Source organism: Varroa jacobsoni, unplaced genomic scaffold, assembly GCF_002532875.2.
Source record: "Varroa jacobsoni isolate VJ856 unplaced genomic scaffold, vjacob_1.0 scaffold_1374, whole genome shotgun sequence".
Lineage (NCBI taxonomy): Eukaryota > Metazoa > Arthropoda > Arachnida > Mesostigmata > Varroidae > Varroa > Varroa jacobsoni.
Window position 1 is genome coordinate 179,659 of NW_019214276.1, and position 21,794 is coordinate 201,452.

Sequence of the window (21,794 nt, forward strand, 5' to 3'; positions counted from 1 at the left end):
AGCGTCAAGCACTTTACGTGTGTGTGTGCGTGCGTGCGTGCGTGCGTGTCGCCTATTTCTTAGCTGGCGACTCATTCGTTCACTGGCTTTTTGGGGTTCGGAAAATCCGCAAACTTCCTCCCGTTGCTTCGTAGCTGGCTGGTCCAATTTTCGTGGGAAGCGTTCGTTGTTAGCTGTAGAATAGACCGGAAGACGTGAAATAAATCGCTGCCACCATTTCTGATCGCACAGTGGCGACGGCGGGCAGCTGTTGCGCAGCACACGATTTGCCTCTGTTCTTGTGCCACTACCAGCAGCGGCAGGCCAGCTTTACGTCCTTACCGCTTAATACCGCTTGCTCCTATTGGGCCTTTCTCCTTGTGTTAGTCTGCCACCACTACCAGCTCCTTCTACTCTTCATCCTCCTTTTCATTGTTCCCCTCTCTCGTAAGTGCTATCGGCGGCAGATCGGCATTGAGCCTCCAAACCCGACTGACGCTGCTCCTGCCGCCTGCCGGCCGGACCGGACTATTTACGAAACCCCTTGCCGGGTTTTCAGCTCTTTGTCTTACTTTCTTCTATTCCTGCCTCTATTACACACAGATACACACACTTTAATTTTGATAGACGATCGTATGAGCCAGGAAGAAGGATAGAGGGGGAAGTCGAAGTAGGGGTGAGTGAGTGCGCAGGCAAAGAACGAACGACGGAGAGATAGATGTGGAGAAGGCGGCGAAAAGCATCTGAGAGCTTAAAAAAAAAACTCTATTCTTAACTAAGCAAAAAGTCATTTTCATAATTTACCTGCTAAATTAATCTATCGTTCCACTGCTATGATTTGTCTTTATCGCGTCGTCGGCATCGAATTCGATGGCCAATTTTCATGACCCGCTGTCCAGTGAACTACGACGCTGCAAATATAGTAACGTTCATGATGACATTTGCAACCGGTTCAGAAGACATTAGAATGTATGTTTGTATGTGTAAGGTATGTTGGCTAGGAAACGAAGATTTTTTGGGGAAAGGGGGGATGCCAAGGAAAACGAGTGAAATAAAACAAAGGGAAGATAGACAAATACGTCTGCTCATACATGATAAGAAAAAAAATAATGTGAAAATATCTATGCGTGTTGGTTAGATTGTCATGTTGGATAAACAAAATATGAACATGACGTGACATGTGTCCAATTCGATGTTACACAGTGGCTCAAGTTCTTTGAATAACTGTGTTGGTCTTCCATTTTTAATCCCTGAACAAGTAGAAAATACTGCAGTTATAACCCTACACGCATGTGTGATTAAATGGCGAAAGTAGACGGGTAGGTATTGTAGGAACTACCAGACGGGCATATAACTAAGAGCTTAACGCAATTCTGAGTGAGGAAGACATCGTTTCTGTAAGCAGGTAGCACGCTACCAACCAAGTTTAATTTGAATACATATTATTTTTTGTCACGAAGTGATTCAGTTCACGCAAAGCTTGCGATATATTTGCATTGTATTTGCTAGTCAACTATAACAAAAAAATGCTGGCGCAGACTCGGCTTTTCTATGAAAGCTTCAAACCTTCATTTACGTTTCTCTGTACAACGATTCCACCGTGGTCTTCGCAATTATACAGTGTCTTAAATGATAGTAAAGCTCTACACGAAACGTTTTCGAACGAGCGGTGTGACCCCCTAAAAGCTAAGAAGCCATACAGAAACTGGAGATTGACAACGGACAATTTATATGCTGTGATAGAGTGAAATGGTAGTTGGCGTAGGCGCTTTAAGCTGTTCCAGGTCACGCCATCTGAAGAACGCAAGCTTGCTAAGAAATGATGCCGATCATTTTATGTATTCAGTGAGAAAATCATTATTAATTTAAATCACTTTACCTGTAAAACAACAGAGGTTGATCGCTTCTAGAAAAGAGTTGAGCAACTTTGGATAAAGTTCAAATGAGTATTTCTTCGACAGACTGAAAGATACCGACGAAAATATGAAAACGTACCGGATGATTGAAGCTTTTAAACAGCAGTGTAGAGAGTTGTATCACGTCCTAGCAAAAAAAAAAACAAATCTGCTAATGCGCATGTGGCGCTAAAGCTATCTGAAGATGACGGATCATTATCACAAGGTGTCGTTGATAACAATTGACTTTGTTGTTCGATCTATTGCAGAAGGAACAGTATTTAATGATCTAGCACTGTGTATAATGTTTGATGAAGTATCGCGTACTAAAAATCTAGTGAGTTTTCTTATAAGGGGCTTTTTGAGTCCTCGCAATAGTGTAGGAACGCAGTACCCAATGTAAAATTCATAACACGTAGACCGCGCTCTAGAAGATTTTTTTCTATCCTTACATAGACCTACATTAATCGAGCACAGTTTTTAAACATACATACTTGGCTATAGTTCCTTAGAAAAAAAATGTCAATATTTATTTCTCTTCGCAGGTGTACATTACGTTTTTTGCCGCACACTTCCAGCCGATGAACTCGACATCCAGCCAGAACTTCGCACAACGCTGTTACAACTGCAAGTAGCTCAATGTCAGGGCCAATAGTACCCACCGCTATAATCTTGTCCAACCCGACGTCTCTCTTGCGTTGCAAGCTAAGAGGCAAAACGAATGAGCAGATGCAGTAGGAGGGCTGAGTGCAGCCAATACCGACCCAGAATAGTCTCGCCTCATAGGACTAGCCTCCAGATATTCGTCCTGCCAAACTACTTTCTGCCAGTTCTAGTCAGCTAATCCTTTGAGCAAGTAAGCGTGCGTGTGAATCTGTTTCTATATCCTTTAGCGCCTAGCGAAGAAAGCCCAGCTGTACTACCTGCTTGTGTACGGTTTACAGTTCAGGGGCAAAAAAAGCATTCACGCCCTCGTTTTCCTCGTGGTCGATCGGTGGATCTGTTGAGCAAAGCTCTGATTCATTTTAGAACCAACTCCCTAAGAATCGCTCAGTGAAACCCGCCAACATCGACAGTGGGTGGGACAGGCCAAAAGAGGACGGTTCGCGTTCTTGAAATAAGGCAAGCCCGTGACGGACTATGCAGTTTGGCTGACCAAATATTTAGGCAGTCAGATCCAAGTTCTATTGTTACTGCTGTTATATTACATGAAATTCCTTGACACAGTCTCATTTCTTTTTCTACTCCTAGGTTTGGTTTCTGGTCCTTTTCGTCGCTTCTGCCTAGACCTTCTTCAGTACGCTTGGCCCTTATATGTCAACAGCGTTTTAGCCTTTCATTGTCTAACACCGCTGTACAGATACTGCAGCAGCCTTTACGCTACCAAGTATCGCAGCACTTCGGTACGGTACTACATCGTAAACTTCTAGGAGTTCCCGCCTGGTGAAGACTCGAAACGTTCAAAGCGCCGCTGGTCATTGCTGACCGGCGCTGACCGTGACTGACAAAAGAACGGCTTTTCGCAGAGCAGCGCCATTGTACTTGTGTGCCAGTTTGTTACTTCTGCGTCGTTGCGTCACTCTATAATACGAGAGAATATTCTAAATATGTATAGTGCCAGTCTCCGCGTCTTTCCAAAAACTATATGCTTATCGAATGAGGGTGTTTATAGGCGATAACTGTATTGTTTTCTGTGCGTTGCTGATACTGCCGTTATTATTGCACGTCACTGGCGTTTCCGGACTGTGTCGGTACTATTACGGTCGAAATTACCGCAGTGCTGATTTTAGTGCACTACCGCACCAAAAATGAGACACAAGTCTGTTTGAATTTTTTTATACACCGTTCACTACGTTCTGCGTTTTTCTTCTAATGCAAATTGGAATGACGTTTACGAAGCTAAACCTCGGCATGTTGTGATGAAAGCGATATTTTCAATTGTCGTTTGCGCTCAGGAAGCAGTGACGCTGGTAATGGCAATAGAGTAAGGGACTATTTTCGATCGCTGGACGTTGAGGACAAAGATGGCTCGACGAAGTAGTAGTAGTAGTAGTAGTAATAACTACAGCTGTAGGCGAAAAGAAAAGAAATACAGGCATCGTATACCGCTCTTTTGCGTGCTGTTGCGCTCTTTCATTGCCGACAAGTTGCGGTTGCGTTCCCGGTCCCGGTCCCGGTCCTTCTTTATTCAGTCTACGATTAGAAAAGGAAAAATCGTTCATTAGCAGAAAGATCTACCAAACCACCTAACCGTCTGCGTTCCTGCTGCTGTTGTATGTCGACCGGCTGATAGTGGCGGTCAAAGTGAATTAGAAGATTATCGTTGCTGGGGTAAAGAATGGGGCAAAATGGCAGGACATTCGTGGTGGCGCTGCAGTTTCAGCTACGGCTACATTGGGCGATAGAAGAGACAAGTACAAGTTAGAAGTTGGATAGTGGCAAAGTTTACAAGCAGAACCCTGTACCGCGTTTGGCCGTTCGCCTCACTGGTTGACCGGCCTGGGCAGCGGCCCGCTAAATAGCTCTTTTCCCCTGGGTTAGTTGACTTGCGTAATTTGGTCTGCCATGATTTAAACGCTCAACGTCGACTGGGAAAAAGACAACGCCACGAGCGCGTTAGGCTTATTTTGTGGTACCGGCTGCGTCGGTCTCGCTGTAAAGGGGATATGAGGAAAGACGGGACGAAAATGGGGTGTAGCGACTTTAGCGAGAGGGGTATGGGGTATCCGTGAGTGAAAACAGCGGCGTAGAAACGGAAAATAAATATTTTGCCCTGTCCACTGCTACTACTTCCGCTTCTACTGCTGCGGAGATAAGAAACTCGGACTCGTTTAAAAGAAGCAAACCAGCACTGCGAAGCATCTGCCGCTGTGGTCGGTACGCAAACAGCCAGTAGGAAGTCAGATTATTAAGACAATGGTAGCCGGCAGCCGAACAAGCAAAAGTGAAGAAGTCCTTACCTGACTTAGCCATAACATCATCTGTCGTTTTCATCCTCTCTTTCCCACCCACAATCCCACCGAAATTAATAAAAAAACAGCCAGATATTTGCTGTTGACGCAGCCTACTGCTTTCTTCGTTATCACCACATGTAAATGATAGAACAAGTTTCAGACGAAAAGTTGGCGCCAAAAGGCCAGGACAAAAAATGGAGCCGTAGCAGCTGCTGGAGTTTCGGCAAAAGCAGTCAGTTACATAGATAATTCGTGTAAGATAAAACAAACACGCTAGAGAGAAAGCATATAGCCACACAGAGAGACGGAAAAGATGACGAGTGAGACAGGCCGAGCGAAGAAATGAGATTTCTAGTTAAAATATTCATATGAAATGTTACATTAAGATCATTTTTCGATCTTCTTTAATTTACTATGCTAGGACTGTCTAGGAGTTGTCCAGTTGGCGGTGCGATAGCTTCTTTTGTTTTATAATAATTTCTATTTTTGATGTTAGTAAACCACCGCAAATTAATTATGGATCATTTAGCCATAGTAGATATAAAACGACTGTTACATTACCAAGCGAATATAGTATTAAGGACAATCATAGTACCTTTTATGACACGGGCATGTCGAAGACCAAATATTTATAGATCACATAAATGCTAGCACTCCCCGCTGGCATTCGAATAAATGATTTCAATATAGTCGTATTGCAAGGACGTGGTGCAAAGGAGCCTAACTCTGGTAAAAAGGTTCATCTAATCGAACTAACTAGAGCAAACAAACTGTAGAAGAACTGTATTCAGTTTTTTTTTTTAAATTGGCCCACATAAAGAGAAGTTTCTAAATTCTTTTGATTATAACCAGATTATCCAGAATGTGTTTGAGTGCGTTTGAAATACTCTATATTACGGTAAAAAAATCGTCACCTTATTACTCCAACATCTTATTTCTATGACACATGAGGCAACTTCTTTGTTCGCCATGTGGTTGCCTAATACACCAAACAGCTTAGTATACATAGATCGTCCTAGCTTTATCTGTATCTCACTGGTTATTATTATTATTGTGAAGCGTCTGAAGTAGTGACAGTTGTGGCAGTCACTTCAATAGTGAGGGTACGCGGAGAGAGTTCGGTTCTCCGTTCAAGATACCTTCCAGACAGTCGAGTAGTATAGTGACTACGACCATGGCAATCCGTTCCTATTATTCGTTCTCTGAAGTCGCTGCTTACCATTTTGTCGTCTGTGCTACCCACATAAAGGGACTAGACCTTGTTCTCTGCGTTAGCCGCCGGTGCCGCTCCTACCGACTCTAAAGTCAAGCCAGTCCACTATCAATCGAAACATTCTCTGCGTGCGATTCAATTCAGCGCTATGTTTTCTTCTAATAATGGAGGTAGCACTGCTGCTGCAACTTTTTCTACTCCGTTCCGTTCAATGAGGCGGGTAGAACGATATTCAGCGGGGAGTGGAGGTCAGATGAAGTTTCGCAGCCACCAGTTCGACCAAAACAGCTCTCCTCCTAGCCAAGACAGTCTGTGGATTCCTTTCCCCTATACTATGCAGTCGGAGGCTTTTCGCTGATCGCTGCCTGCTGCTCGTCAATCGACCTAACAGCAACGGCAGCAGGTCTTGCTTCGCTTGTTGGGCAGCTTCGGGATGAGCAGACGTGTGCACCCTCGCAAGGAGTTCGTTTTGCCCGCTTGCTTGCGTTCACTCAAATGGGGACTATCCGGGGTCAAGGGTCCCCGCTTGTTCGTCCTGGGTCCGCTCACCCTCTAACTCATTCCTGTTTCACACGGGTCGCATGCCATCGGTCTTCTCCATTCCTGTACTTTGGTTCGGCGGCTTCAGCACCCTCCTTCCCAACGCGACCTACTTCTTGCTTGGGCTTACTTCTGCTACTCAGCCTTTCCCAATTGCTGTTTTCAACACCTCCATCTCAAACTCGAACGAGGACTCCCGTGGCAGGGGCTACGCAGGTTAAAGGGCTCTGAGATGGAGAGAGGATATTCCTTTCCTTCGAGCGCAGATCTTCTACGACGACTACATCGAATACCAGAGTTCTTTCCCAGAGGCGGCGGACAGTTTCGCGTCTTTTTTTGGCGGTACGACGTCGTTGAGGGTGTACGTTGCCTTCCGTTTTGCAAAGCTTGAGTCATCACGTGCATTAGAGGCTGTCTGTAGGTGGATCGTTGTGGATGTGTGTATGTGGATGAGCCCGCATTTCGCTCAATAGCTTCTCTTTGCGACGATGAGAACGAAAGAACGACCTCGACCAAGAACGCCTTCGTCCTTGTCGTATAACTGGATTTAGCTGCATCCATTATATCGTTCCTTATCCTTGGGCAGCGATGTATCTGTTCGATGATTGAGCTACAAGGATAAACGCCACATAAGTGTGTTTGTCTGCCGCGGTCAGCGATAGTATGATTGCTAATTAAAAAAAAAAAAGTCATATGTCACTTTTCAGCGTGATGAATACTGAGCTTGTCACAAATGAGATTCGAACGTGCTCATCAGCTCTAGCATTTTCATTTTTCAAATTTAACGCTACCTTTTTTGTCGTGTGTCCTTTAATCAAACCCATTAATACGATTTTTGGGTAATTTTTGCATATACTATAGTTTAGTAGTCGATATTCAGCAGCAGGTTGGTTTTACCCGTTTAGCAGGCAGCCTCGCATTATTGCAATCACACCCTCCTGAGCCCTGAATATATTGATCACCATCAACGCTACTCTATTAAGTGCGTTTTTAGCAGTTCATACATACTGGGCTGATTTATAACGAAGGAAGGAAAGAGCGAGTAATGGGGAAGTCAGGACACACCGCGTGCGCAGCCAAGCAGAATCTGGCCTTAGCAACACCGCTACAGCCATTCCTACATTGGCAGCAAAAGCGGCGGCAATACGCGTACAATGGGTCAGATGCTGCGCAGTATGAGTAAGTCAAGCAGCCAAAAATCAGTGATACGGGGTAAAGCTAAGCAGAGAGACAACAGAGGACGGCAGTGTAAAAAAGACGTACTAAAGGGAAAATGGCCAAGAACTATGGGGTAAAGAAGGGTGGGGAAGAAGGGTGAAAGGGCGGGGTAATAGGGGCAATAATCGAAGATGAACTTTGAACAATAGTGGCTGAAAGCTGCTCCTTCGTCTTCGCTGCTCATGCGATGAGTGAATGCTGTTTGCAACCGAACGTTTGACGTTCGAATACGGGAGGGAAGTTTGTGGCCAGCAGGCCACTGCCCGAGAGGAGGCAGGACCGAAGGTTCACAGTTGCTCCCCGGTTGACAATTGCTGAGTCTGGTGGCAACCCCAATGATCACAGGCAACGGAGTCGCTTTGACGGCTGTAGCCGCTCCCGTTTCCTTCTCGCGCAGGAAGAACAAAAATGCCGAATGGGGAAGAGGCCGCGATTGAAGAAAAGAGACATCGTAGAAACGAAAGAAGCAGCAGCAGCCGTTTCGCTACTGGTGGCAGGCCGATTCGTCGAAAGATTGCGAGGAGCAGACCTTCGGATCGCCTGGTGTCACTGCAAGACCTCGCCGATGACGGTAGACGGAACAGACGAGGAATGAGGGCTAGCGAAAATGATGAATGGAATGTATTCTAGTCCGTTGGCCCACGGCTACTTTAATGGCAAAGAAGAGCCGGGCTAGAGTTTACTCCTACTGACATCGCATGCAGCCAGGAAGGTAGACAACTCCCGAGTTCTTCGAACGCCTTACTTTCATTTCTGCCTTCGTTTTCCCTTTACCCTCCGTGGTAACATCCATTGACTGCCAACTGTTACCTGCCGCCATTGGCCGCATATCTGGCTTGTCTGCTGCTTTATGCATCCACTAATATTCCCGACACTGTAAACCTTCAATGATCTCTTTTATTAGAGCCGATCTATATATAGACAGATAATGGTACTGTCCGCTTTTGTTCGTTCGTTTTTATAAAACTGTCATATCTAGGGTAGCTATAAAGTGAATGAAAGGGTTGAGTGTGCATCGTGTGACCTTGACATAACGACTATTTGAGCTCTTGCTTCCACGACCATCATTTTTTGTAACTATTATATACTCTTCGGGTTTATTTATGGGTCAGGTACAAAGCCTGACAGACTTGAAGTACAGAATTCTACCTGTGAGTACCAGCTGGAAGTAAGAGGGTACCTGATGCTTCAGGTAGTCTGGCAAGATGACGTTGTCCAGCGTCTTAAACTCTGCTGTGGCTCCATAGTACATGTTGCGTGAAAAACTAACACTTTCTGGAAATTAACAAATAAGTTCTGAGGATTTTTCCGACTTTAAGACATACGTTATTTCATGCTGAAAGCCAGCTGTTTGAAGTTCCCCTTTAAGGCAGTACCGGGCGTAAAACTCAAGACATTGAGGTTCCATACTTGAAATGTGGTAGAATCCACCATCTAATCGATAGTATGTCATCCCATATGCACTGTACTAGACCCATACAGTCAGAGCCTATTCCCTTGTACGTTTATCAGTTCCGCCCACTCTAACGGCCTGGCCAACAGAAGATGGTAGATGCGTATCTTCAATGTGTTCTGGATGTTAGTATCCCATACATCTACAGTAGAACAGTGTATGAGAACTGTAACACCTCCCAGCGCAGTGTCCTATTTTGTACCGCATGCCCGTCGTGCGCCTTCAGGAATGTGTCTGGCTATCCGCTAGAGTTTGACGGCAGTTCTTCCACCGCGTTTTTTTCTGTAAGAAGCCTCGTAGCAACAGTAGTAACAGCTATCATGGCGGTTGTTGTACGAGTCACAATAGTTGTGACAGCAGAAACACTAGTATCAGCATGGGTTGTTCCCGAAAACGGACTGCCATACGGGTACTACCGGTATCCGTTGAATTAGCTTGCTTTCCCTGTGTAATATGTATCTAGACCATAAGACGATGGGATGACTGGTCTTGCGCTACTTTCACTCCAGATACGTTATCCTGCTTATAATGATGGACACTAATGGTATCGGCAGTCCAGTCATTCCGGGCGGCCGGGCCGCGGCACAAGACTTGCTGGGTTCTCCGGGCTCCTCGGACATCCTCGTTTGTGCCAGGGGCAGTTTTGCCTATAGGTCCATATGTGTGAGAATGTGAAAATTGTCAACGAGCGGCACAGTGTTGTTGGAACGACGTCGAGAAACCAGCGATTATAGCGTCTATAGTTACTGTAAACTGCTTTTCCTTTTTGGGATAAAAGAAGAAGAAGAAGAAAAAAAGCAGAATACGACGACAAAAACGACGTCGTCGACAGCCAATGCAAAAAAAAGAAAAACGCAGCGGCGACCAAGCCCGACCCACATCTATCGTTTGGGTCCGCTTCGCCTTTCCTCTATTCGCCGCCACCGCTTTAGTTGTCCCGGTGTTCGCGCCGCTGGCAATAACGGCTGAGTACAGTAGCTACAACGGCACCAACGTCGGCCCTAATAAGAGCAAACGGTTACTACACAAAACGTTTAAAATAGGTCTTGAATAGACGGCCGAGCTGGCCATGGCGACTGCTCGCCTCGTTCCTGCGCTAGCTAGGGAAAGAATAGGCGAAAAGACCGGCAACAGCAAGCGGTGCAGGCAGCGTCTGCAGCACTAGCTACAGGAGCAACGGCGAGGGTAGCATCAATAGCAGACCGAAGCAATGGCTGTTCACTGTTGTGTATTTTTTAGCGGAAGCAGAGCCACAAAAAGTAAAATACCGAAATGGGTGCATGGGCCACGAGCCGGTACGAGCTGGTTGCCGTCGCCACCAGTTCGGTTAGTTTGGATTGGTCTTGGTCGTCATCTCCTCTATCCCACCGCTTTCGGTCTCTAACCTTAGCATGTTTCTACGTCTAATGCTGCTGCTGCTGCTTCTCGTCAATGCCTTTACTGGGACCGCTGAAATGATAGTCAGCGATGGTCTCGCAGGGGATAGTCCCGTTAGAATCGCTATTGCTACTTCTTCCTTCGCGATCGCCGCAGCCGCCGCTGGCTGACAAGTTTTATAAGTTTCGTGCTTTTTGAAAGGATTGCCGTCTTGGCTACGGTTGCGGCTGCTTCTTTTCTTGCTATCGTTGGTGTTGTCGCTACAAGGGTTGCCACTCCTTTTTCTGCTGCTATCACCAGCATCAGCACGACAAGCCCAACTAGAACCAGGACCAGCACCCGTTTAGGTCCCATACTGCCCCTAGCTTCCTCCCCTTTTACTGCGGTCCGTTCGCTTCTCCGTCGACCGGTCTGCCTGCCTCGCGACCCTTGCCCAAACAACTCAAATGCATAAAAATGAAGGCGTCGTAGGCAAAAGTACCGGCTAAGGCCAACAGAGAGGAGACTAGCTCGTTTTGTTCCCTGAGACCAAAAAAGCCAGCAGCATCAGCTCTATTTGAGGGCTGACCTAGAGACTAGTAGTAGTATACGCCGTAGTGAGAAAAAGAGGAAGCAAGCTAACACGAAAAAGAAGTGAAAAGAAGCGATGGTTCGTCATTCGTTCGAAAAGACGACAATGACGGCGGCAAGGACGAGCGGACACAATGGCCAAGAAGAAAAAAAAAACGAAATTTCTCTTGGAGCTGGAGGAAATGAACGAAGTAAAATCACGAAGAAAAATAAAACTAGGAACACGGTGAAGACGAGAAAAATAGACGAATAAGCAGGCATAACACCAGTACGAGAAGGTAGAAAAGGGGCATCTATTGAAATGTTCGTCAGCGTTCATCCACGCGTCGCTCGATGGTGAATTCCCCGACAGCTTGAACTAATGTGATCCTGTCTCAACTCTAACTGCCGGTGCGCGATTCTACGAGTCAGTCATCGTAAAGCAGCCATGGCCTGTAAGGGCACATAGGTTAGCCTTTTGTGGGAAACTCTTAGGTTAGTTTTCGTCTGTACAGAAGACAGCTGGAATGGAATGGGGTGGCTGTACAGCCAAAAGCCGATCACTCGTAATCTTCATTTGTTCGTAAGACTTTGTGCAGCTTCGTGGGGTCGCAACTCATCGTTTTCACTGCCATACACAAGTCCTGTTTCGTTCGGTTCAAGGCGGGGCTGATGGTGGTGGCAATAGTGTTGCAATAGTTGACAATGTCATGTGCTGCTAGACGCTAAGTACTCTCATAGCCTCTCCCGCCTTGCTTGCGCACAATAAGCTTATTCCTCGTTTGCCCCACGGCTCAGTTCGCGCTTGCTCTGCCTCGTCATTCTTTGATTCCTTCACTGATTCTGTCCGAGGGCAGACAGACCATCTCCGTCCTGGAGACCATTAGCGCTATTAAGAACATTTGTTTTTGTCCTTACGTCGCCGTCGCTGTGTCCGTCGGTCTCAAATCGAGTGGGGCGAAACCTAAGCGAGCTCTTGGCCGGCGCCATGCTGGGTCGTGTTTCGTTTGCTGCTGTCCCCCACTAGATAACGGCGGAGACGAAGAGCACGATCTTATATTCGTTGTGTTTTTTCTCCTTAACATTAATCCTCAAGCTTCGACTCTTTGTTGAACATTGGCACTCCAGACAGAGAAACAGCTAAGACGAGCTACCCGAGAATAGGAAGCAAGATAGATATATTTATATACATATATTCAGTAATGTGCGCGGGAAAGTGATCGGTAAACACTTTTCGACTTCCTTTACTCCTTTTATAAGTCGCATTTCATTGGAGAAGTTGAGGCGATGACACAAAGTGATGGCAAAACATCTAAGGAACATAGCGCCTGAGCCAATTTTTTTCTTTAAAAAGGCCGTTCAACCAATGCTTAAGACAGAGTAAGTGCGTAATTATAACGACCAGAATAGGGATAAATTATAACAATGAGCCCTGTTATTCGAGATAAGGGCGCCAAAGAGACTGAGGTTGGATTATACTAGGCGCGTCGTAATTATCGAGGATTGGAATGATTTAATTAATTTTAAATTAATTTTATTAACAATGAAATATGAAAACATTAACGCTGTCTAATCTGGTAATCTTAAGGAACACATGACTCTTGATTAATTGTGCGCTGCAACACGATACTATCGGTACCGATGCACAACGGGAGACCTCGTGCGAGATCAGCGACCTTACTTGCGTCCTTGAGACTAGGAAGGACACTGCGAATTAGCGGACGCCTTTCCAAGCTTCGAGAGATCTAGCAACAAGTAAACAAAAATAACATGATATTCAATCTTCATCTAAGAGTTGGTTAGGAAGCACTCATGATTTGAGCCTTGCCAGGGTCACATGAGCCTTGCCAGCATCGATTAGAAAATCACCAAATGTAGATGCTAAATAAACGTAGATGAAATAGAACGCCATCTTTTACAGTAAATTACTGCAAAGTACCGAATAGACTTTCAGCCAAAGACCGGCAATATAATATATAACACTAGTATAAATACCAATTTCATCAAGCCGTCGACTACAACGCAGTTTTGTTACACAGCTTATGCACGCAGCATTGAACAATAGGACCCGAAGATTTAAAAGTACGATCTGGATAAATTATATGCCTTCGGTATAAGGAGTACAGGTCCATTAGAGCCATTGATGGCTGTAAGTATCCCGCAATGATAATTTCCAATACTTTCATGGTTCGGCTATATTTGTTGCCATTTCGTAGTCGGCTTATCGTTCAAAAGAACATCCAATTATTTAAATTTTAACACTCGGTAAGTTTTGAACGTTCTGTATCTTCTTAATACGTTGAAGCGAAAGCGACCTTTTATTCCGGTTCGAGACCAATCATTCTCTTCGCATGCTCGTATACGTCTGTCGGGCTTGATGTATTGAGATCTTATCGTTTGGTTACATAGTGCTTTACCACTGTCCTCGGGCACAATGGCTGGCCTGTTAAAGAATGAAAAATGAAAACTAACGATGAGAACAGGGAACGCTGTTTTAACTTGGGATTAGACGCCGATTTAGGTTTTATGACTCTTTTTAGAGCTCTTCCATTAAGGTAGAAATGAATTTCTCCCCTCGACGGTAACTTCGTTGTGAGACGTTAGCGCGAAAACTGAAAGATAACATTTTTTTCGTTCGCGCCCGAAAACACGCACTCGCACAAGTACACGTTACAAGTTGTTTTGTCATCAATATTAACATGTGCAGTCAAGGAACTAAAACATACATGCTCCATAAATAGCACACACAAGGTGGAAATAACTGAAATATATGACCGCAAGCACATCTTTTCCTCACTTTTTCTCATCAGTCTTACTGTTCAGTTGTCTGGTACACAGAGACCCAGACACTTAAAAGACAAAGCCACAGAAAAGGACGGGACGAAAAGGACACCAGGAGGCAAGCGACAAGCAGGAACCGCAACAAAGACATAACTAACAGACAGAGCCTAAAACAGGACAAGCAGAGAAGAGTGGAGAAAAAAAGAGCTAGCTGTGCTGCTGTACCGCGGCGCAAGAAAGGCATCAGCTGAAGAAGGACTAAAGGCCTGAAGGGCAGGCCGTGTGCGGACTATAGAATGGAAGAAGATTCGACCTTGATAACTATAGGCATAGTAGCCATAGCGGCCTTCTAGCTTCAGCCGTTTGCTTCCTATCACTTGCGCTCTGCATAGCCTACAATTAATCACTTCAGCATAGAAGAGGGCCACTTCGTATGGTTCGTGTGACCGTCGATCCGATGTTTTCTCTTTGCTACGGTGAGAAGCAGAATTACCCGCAGCAGCAGCGACAAATAACGTCACGGCCAACGTCAAAAAGTAACAAGAGAACAGCGAAAGCAAACAGCCTCTATGTATATCATGAGAACCAAGCCGCTGTGACACGAGACCGAAGAATGCACAATAATTAATTTAAGCAGCGTCAGATTCAACACAGTGAATTACACACTGACAGACACACATAATTATCTGCTACAAAAAGGTAAAATAAAATTAGTTATTTAATACTGTCTGCTTTCTATCAATCTGGTCTACCGTGTGGTCAACTTGTGTGAAACAGGAGCTACTCCACGTTGCTCTTTGGTTCTGACCTTCCTCTGCGTAGTTTCATCAACAATGAAAGTGCCCTATTATATATTCTGGAGCACGTCCATATCATACGCTGCTTTCGGCTTGATCTTCCCAATCCATAGCGAGGAACCTGCGGAATAAAAGATATCTGTACACCTCCTACCTCACTACGGCGTCATATCGATGTTCGCGCGAGTGTTAGTCCTCGCTCGTCACAAAAACAGATACATTTGACTCTATAAGCATTACGCAGGAATGACCTTGCCCTGCGTTGTACTACCAAGGCAAAAATTACAATGTATGCCTAGCCTCTCTACCAATGACGAAACTACGTTGGCCGCCACCCACGGGAACTAAATGGAGAAAAGGTATGTTGTCTTGTGCGTGAGGTCCGTTCATCCGATCCATGCACGGGAACACATTGGAGTACACACACATTTACACGTATAACAGAGAACTGGGCCGTGCAAGTCGAGAACAAACGGTAGAAAAATACAACGAGGGTCTGCGGCGCCACTGTTAATGTAGTGCGAGAGCAAGGGGGCGACACGTAGCCGGTAGGACTAGAAAACGGACTGGTGAACAACAGAGCGTTTCTAAGGAAGACCGCCTTGACGGCCGGCAGCGATAGAGTCGCGAGTTATCGCCGCTGTAACGGATGGTGGATGCCGAAACGGGAATTTGGCAGGGTAAAAAACGCTTGTCGACTAGGGATGCTCACCTCATGGCTTTACTTTATTCACGTAGCGTGCTAGCTGGCCAAGCGAACGATCGTTCGCTCGCTCGTTTGCTTACTTGCTAGCTCAATTTTCCCTCCCAGGTCCGTGCGGCTTCGGTCTTTTGCTGCAGCACCACACATACACACACACCCTTTCTCTATCTTCCTTCCCCCTCGTCCTCATACCTCTCGCCGCTGCCGATTTGCCCACTGCCTGCCGAGTGTGGTATGACAAATGGTCGGCCCACCCGGTCGCTCTGGGCACGAAGTGAGGCTTTAGCTGCTATTCTGCGGCTCGAGCAAGTCGTTTCCGTTTAGTTAGCGCACGCCCCTATATATGGCCATGCGGCGACGGCTGCGCCACAGCGCTGCCGACGGTCCTGTGTAGTGGTACTGCTGCTTCTGCTGCTACTTGAGACGCTATGGGACGACGCGTCACATGTGAGTGAGCTATTTGTAGGGGCCAGATGTAGGGATCGTTTAGGGTAACTTTTAGGGTGTCTCACATTAGTCCACAACTTCTTTTAGGGGTCCAGAAAACGTGCCGCTGGTTTTGTGGAGAAGGGCGGTAGGACGACGCCGTCTTTTCGGGGTTCCGTACCAGCTAACCAGTGAAAAGTTAACGCTGGAGATGAGCAGAGGCCTGTTTCATGTAAACCCTTATTACCAAAGTGGATTTACACCCAGGCCTCCGCGAACGCTAGGAAACGCACAGCAAGTACCTCATCTCCGGCTACGGCTGGACAACTGGCACCTTGCTTACGGCAAAGAGCTGCTTCTTATACTTTTCGCTCTGTTAAGTGTATGTAGTAGGTGGACATGCGTGGCGAAGCGCGTCTGCTTGTCGAGGATATGCATCTCAAGATGAAGAAGATGACACTCACCTGGCTGCATAAAAAACGCTGGTTTTTCCGGCGCCTCGCATGTGTACTGTCCTATTCTTCCGACGCTCAAACTAATACAATCTGCCTGTCTCCACAGCATAAACGGTTGCAGGATAAGGTATTATGTAGGTATACACCGTGGTGGTATATATGTGTGCCATCGAGCAAAGCGGCAAATAACGACGCTGACGGGAAAATAAAGCGCGGTCAAAAGAGTCCTGCTGAAACGCATAAAGTTGCTGTTTGCTGCCCTCGCTGCCCTTCTTCGTTTAACTACGTTACAGTTGTGGTTATCGTAGACGACGTGGAGGAAAAAATGAAGTAGACGAGGATCATGGTTTACTATCACCGCCAAAAGGGTCACAGGAAATATGCTACAAACAATTTAACAGCGGGAATCTATGCCGAAGGTGAATGACATAGAACAGAGAAATAACTAAAAGTTCAAAGTATTTGTACTCATTAGTTTGCCGACAGCCTAACAACTAGAATAACTGGTCCGCATCAAACAGCGAATCGAATTGGGCCTCAATCTTACGCTCATTCGTTCGTATACACAGTACCATCTTGCCATCTCTAAACCAAAAAGACTACAAACTACGTTTGTAGTTGGCAACGATAGATAATAGGAGTTTTCCTCTAAACGCGGCGTACAGCACGCTCACTAACGCCCATAAACCTCAAAACCACCACTGAGAAAGGTTAGAGACAACAACATTAACAAGAAAACAATAAGATTCTACCAGAAGGTCCAGCTTCGGCACTTACAGTATGTAATATGTAAAACTGCTGGTTTGCTGTACTCGGCAACCTGACATACTGAAGTTAGTTATGGGACAATGTACTAACGACGGCATTGCACACAAAATGTGTGAAAGATACCCATACAGCATGAACAAGATTGCACGGTCATCAGATGAGCTATCGCGGGTGGCCCACTACCTCCGTCTAGCCGTTCCCGTCACTTACTATAGTTGTGGACTTCTTTATTTTTCGTCTAAAATTTCAATGGATATATTTATATTGCTATTAGAATTTTAAAAGGGCGGTGGCGCTGCTGAAAACGCTGGGAGCGGTGCGCTCTAAAGCGGTAAAAGTGACAACAGGAAAATGGCGGGTTATAGGAGAGAAAGGGCAGGCGGAGCTGATGGAAACGATCTAGCAACGCAGAGGGAACGTGTGGAGAACGATCCGCAGCGAGTTCACCCATATTTGAATCAGGTTTGGCGGCGCGAAAGACTACGAAGCCCTTCGAACCCGCAGCACCTTCCTTGTATCGTCCTGCCATAGACTATTATTCTACAGGCACCACAAACGCAACCACCGGCACAGCTCATGTTCGACGCACCTTCTCCTTCAGCCGAGGTCCTTTTTCTTGGCCTTCGTTCTTATTTGCGGGCTCAGCGCCACCCCTATTACTGCTATGAAGCCTTCGACGTGTAAGGGGTAAAGAACGGCCGGCGACAGGCAAGACCAGTCATCAGCAAGCCGATCAAACAAATCTCAAACGATAAGGGGCGAAGCAACGAACCAATTCAACAGCAGCAAGAGATACAGCTTGGTTGTATAAGAACGCTGATTAATAATAGCCCCAAAGATGGAAAACACTCCGAAGGTGCTCAATACTAATTTGTGACAGGCAGACAGCCACGAACGCTGACTACCCTCTGATCCTGCTCTCACTGATCCTGACCCACTGACAACAAGAAGGACTGCGTCGCTCCTTATTTTAGATTCACCTGGACCCCGTTTAGCATGGGTCGTGCCATAGCTGCTCGTTTGCCTAGCTACAGTATGTCGCAGAGTGTATAACGAATATAAAAAATCATGCTTCTTTGCTAGAGTATCGTTCGGCCGACCGATGGCAAATTGCCCAGTTTAGTTGTTTTTGCATTTCCACCAAGCGTTGTTACCAAATAACTAATAACACATCTGTAGACAGAATGAGCGATGACTAAGTAAGCACAATAAGCTGCACGATAAAACACTTTCAAAGAAAGAGGCATTTATATAGATATCTATATCAGCGGGTTATTTTTGACAATATATATATATCATCTTTGTAAGCCTTCAGGCCAAGATAGGTGTTTTTAATCTATTGTTCACAATGATTTCGACGGTAACACGATCATTTCGAACTTGCCGCGCTAAGCCTTTAACACTGGGGCTTAATTTTAGAAAAACGTATACATACAGATGAGTATTTTACATACGTATGGCTTCCCTAATGACGAAAATACTTTGACAGTTCGATAGTAATCAAGCATCGATTCTGTTGACCTAAACATTTTAGTCACGGTGTAACTGCGCACCATGTTCATGTCCGATGAAATTAACCCGACCTAAAACCGTCGATTTGACACTGATTTAAACTGCTATACAAACTGATCGATAGACTACTCTTCTTCGTTATCTCATATCAAGACTAATGAACTGTAAAATACCATAAGCATACCTACACTATTGGTTTCTATTTTTCGATACCGGCACCTATTGCTAGTATAGCCATACATAACAAAACAATGGATTCGTTGTCGTGCTTGGTAGTTCAGGCTGCCGTTCCACCGAGACACGCATTTGCATATATTCCAAGGTTATAGACAGATATTTATGCAGTAAATTACGGTACACGTAAGAAGCACACAAATGATCCTAATGCAATAATATTGCGCCATATCTTAGAGTACTTACAAAAACTTTCAAAAAAAAAAAGCAAGCAAGATAGGTCGATATCAAGATGACGAAAAATTACGTGGTCAATGGCTCGCCAGGCGATAACACAACTACCAAAAAAAAATACTCTGAAGGAAGCTCAATCGTACTGACTGTACGATTGAGCTTCCTTCAGAGTATTGAACTGACTGTAGGAGACAGCAGCAGGAGAGAAGTGTCGCTCAAAGATATCCGGCAGAACTCTTAAGCATTTAGACCGGCACAATATGAACTAGAACACAAGAAGTAAACAAAATGCTAGCGATAATGTATAATAGGTTTGCCTGAACGATACTAGAGGACCTACTTGATAGGAGTCTCCAATATCAATCGTAACTTACAAATTCATCAATAGCATCTTAGCTAGAAAGTATCAAACTCGATGCAGCGGACATTTATAATTCACCGAACTATCGCATGTCCGCTGTCCAAGATAGCGATGACGATAGAGATATAAATGAAGATACTGGATCAGAAAGGAATGGTGAGAATATGGCAATACATATGTGCTGACTGAAGTTAACAATGAAGGCGGTTAGTAACAGGACAAATCTTATGTGTGCCCTCCTTGATCGTAACATGTGACTAAAGTGTATGATCGAGTCGAAAGAGACAAACTCTAGGTAAAGGTAAATTAATGCAGCTTGAATTCAGCATGGATCGTATTGGGTGCTTGTACGTCGCGACAAACAGTAACTTTAAATTCAAGAGCACCGGACCGTCCAGTATCGCTGATTATGTTGCCGCTGTGTAGAGATAGTAGTCTGTGAGAAGATCAGGAAAGGCTTTAACTCATTGAAACTAACTCGAATAGAAGACCTTAACAAAATTACCATCATCAAACAGCTTGGCCTTGGTCGCAAGATTTCCAAGTCCTACTGGGTGTTTCGACGCAAATGTGGCACAACTTCAACTAACATTTAGTCAGTTCGAACAGATATTAATGATCTTCTCAAGGAAAAGTTGTGTCTTGGATAATTCTTTTGAACCTTGTTGATTACGCTAGCAGAAGATAATCTCATACAAATGTTAGGGGAATACGGTGGGCTACAAACACATCTAACTATATGAACTGGACCCATCGATGCCCAGTTGCTATGGGGGTGTAGCGGGTTTGAAATACTAAGAGCCGACTGAAAGGCCATAGCGGCCTCCAACCAAAACCATACTGATCATGACGAATATGCTTGGCAGTAAATCGACATAGTGCAAAAGAACCATAGAACTTGAAAATCTATAACAAATATCAATGGACATGCGTTTAGAAGCTGCTATTGAACCGGCGTAGCTATTGCAGGGTCGTTGGACCACAAAAATCAAAAATGGCTACCGATGATCAACAACACGCAGAAACGAGACCCTAACATATAGCACTAACGTATAGCCGACGACGAGGATAACAACAAACAGGGTTGACCACTGACGCGTGGCGGGATGCCACGCGCCAGACGTTACCGTCGACACTTTGAATTGTGTGCGAGTACACTACGTATAAGCGCAGAACGATGGAATAGAGAAAGAGACAATAAAATGTATGGTGCTAGAACGCCATACTGGTTACCTGAATCGACAAACTACCAGAGTAACAGTGAAGATAGAGCGCACCGCCATTCGATACTCGAAAATGGCACTGGGGACCAGTAAGTCTGACAGCCGGAACATACCCTTAGTTAATGGCTCCATTGAATAATGCATTGCACGACCGCTACACAGAGGAGCCCTGCCGTGACGGGCTGCTGGTACGTCAGGATATTTACTATGATATTATACCGATACCGGTCTGTGAAATATATGTCTAAAGTCTGTCTAAAATGGAATACTTCTAGATGATCTTGCTTTTAGAAGGCCGTGCCGTCGTTAAAAAACACTTCAAAGTTTCCTTATCGGCAACGACTACCATCTATAAACAGGTTCAGCTGTTGCACAGATTCGGGCTTAGTAAAATGTGCGATACAATTAAAAAGCAACCATTATGAAAATTCTGTGCCTGAAGGTACCAGACTCAACGTTACAACGACAAAGTCACGTTCATATTTATTCCCTGGTACTCGTAATGGTTCGTGGTTCCTCGAACATTATCCTCAGACCGGTGAAGTGACTGAATCGTTGTGGCCACTGTAGAAATACTAGCCAATTGTATTCTGCCTTAAATTGCGTTCTTTTGAGCATCTTCAAAAGAACAAAGTATCTCTAAATCTCCCTGCAGGTCCAAATCGCTAGATTCGCATTAATAACATAATCGAATGCCATTTGCACTCTCTTTTTTAGTACGATATATGAAAAGCCATGGTAGCAACAATTGTGCTGACTTAGCTCAGCAATCCTTTGATAACTTTGCCCTCCCGCAATAGCAAAATACCTATGTAAGGATGACTTCGCAGCGTCCTTTCGCCGCGCCTCTAGTCAAAACAATCTAATCATAGATGACTTCTCTTTCGGAAGACTGAACTTTTACAGGGGACATAATCTAATCCCTTGTCCTTTATGGCGCCCATTAAAGCCCCAAAGGACTGACCTTTAGATATCAGAAGACCCACTTCAAAATAATAAAACGATGAATTATTTCGTTCGAAGACCTGGCAACCCTTTTTATGCAGGAAGATGCAGATACGAACGAGAAATGCGCAAATAACTTCAGAAATAAACGCAAAATTAAAAACAAATCGCATCACAACGCGGTTACACATAGTCAGAGTAACGTGTACGTAAACGGGGGGTATTCCTAAGAGAGAC

At 45.1% G+C, this 21,794-nt stretch overlaps 1 long non-coding RNA gene across 1 annotated transcript; it reads right to left on the reverse strand.

Annotated features, from left to right (window-relative positions):
• Positions 1–5,605: 5,605 nt before the first annotated feature.
• On the reverse strand, positions 5,606–15,623 carry LOC111269279 (uncharacterized). The gene is made up of 2 exons (XR_002685689.2): positions 15,469–15,623; positions 5,606–7,191 (listed from the first exon to the last, which is right to left on the reverse strand). It is a non-coding gene; the product is annotated as an uncharacterized LOC111269279 (long non-coding RNA).
• Between the last annotated feature and the right edge of the window lie 6,171 nt (positions 15,624–21,794).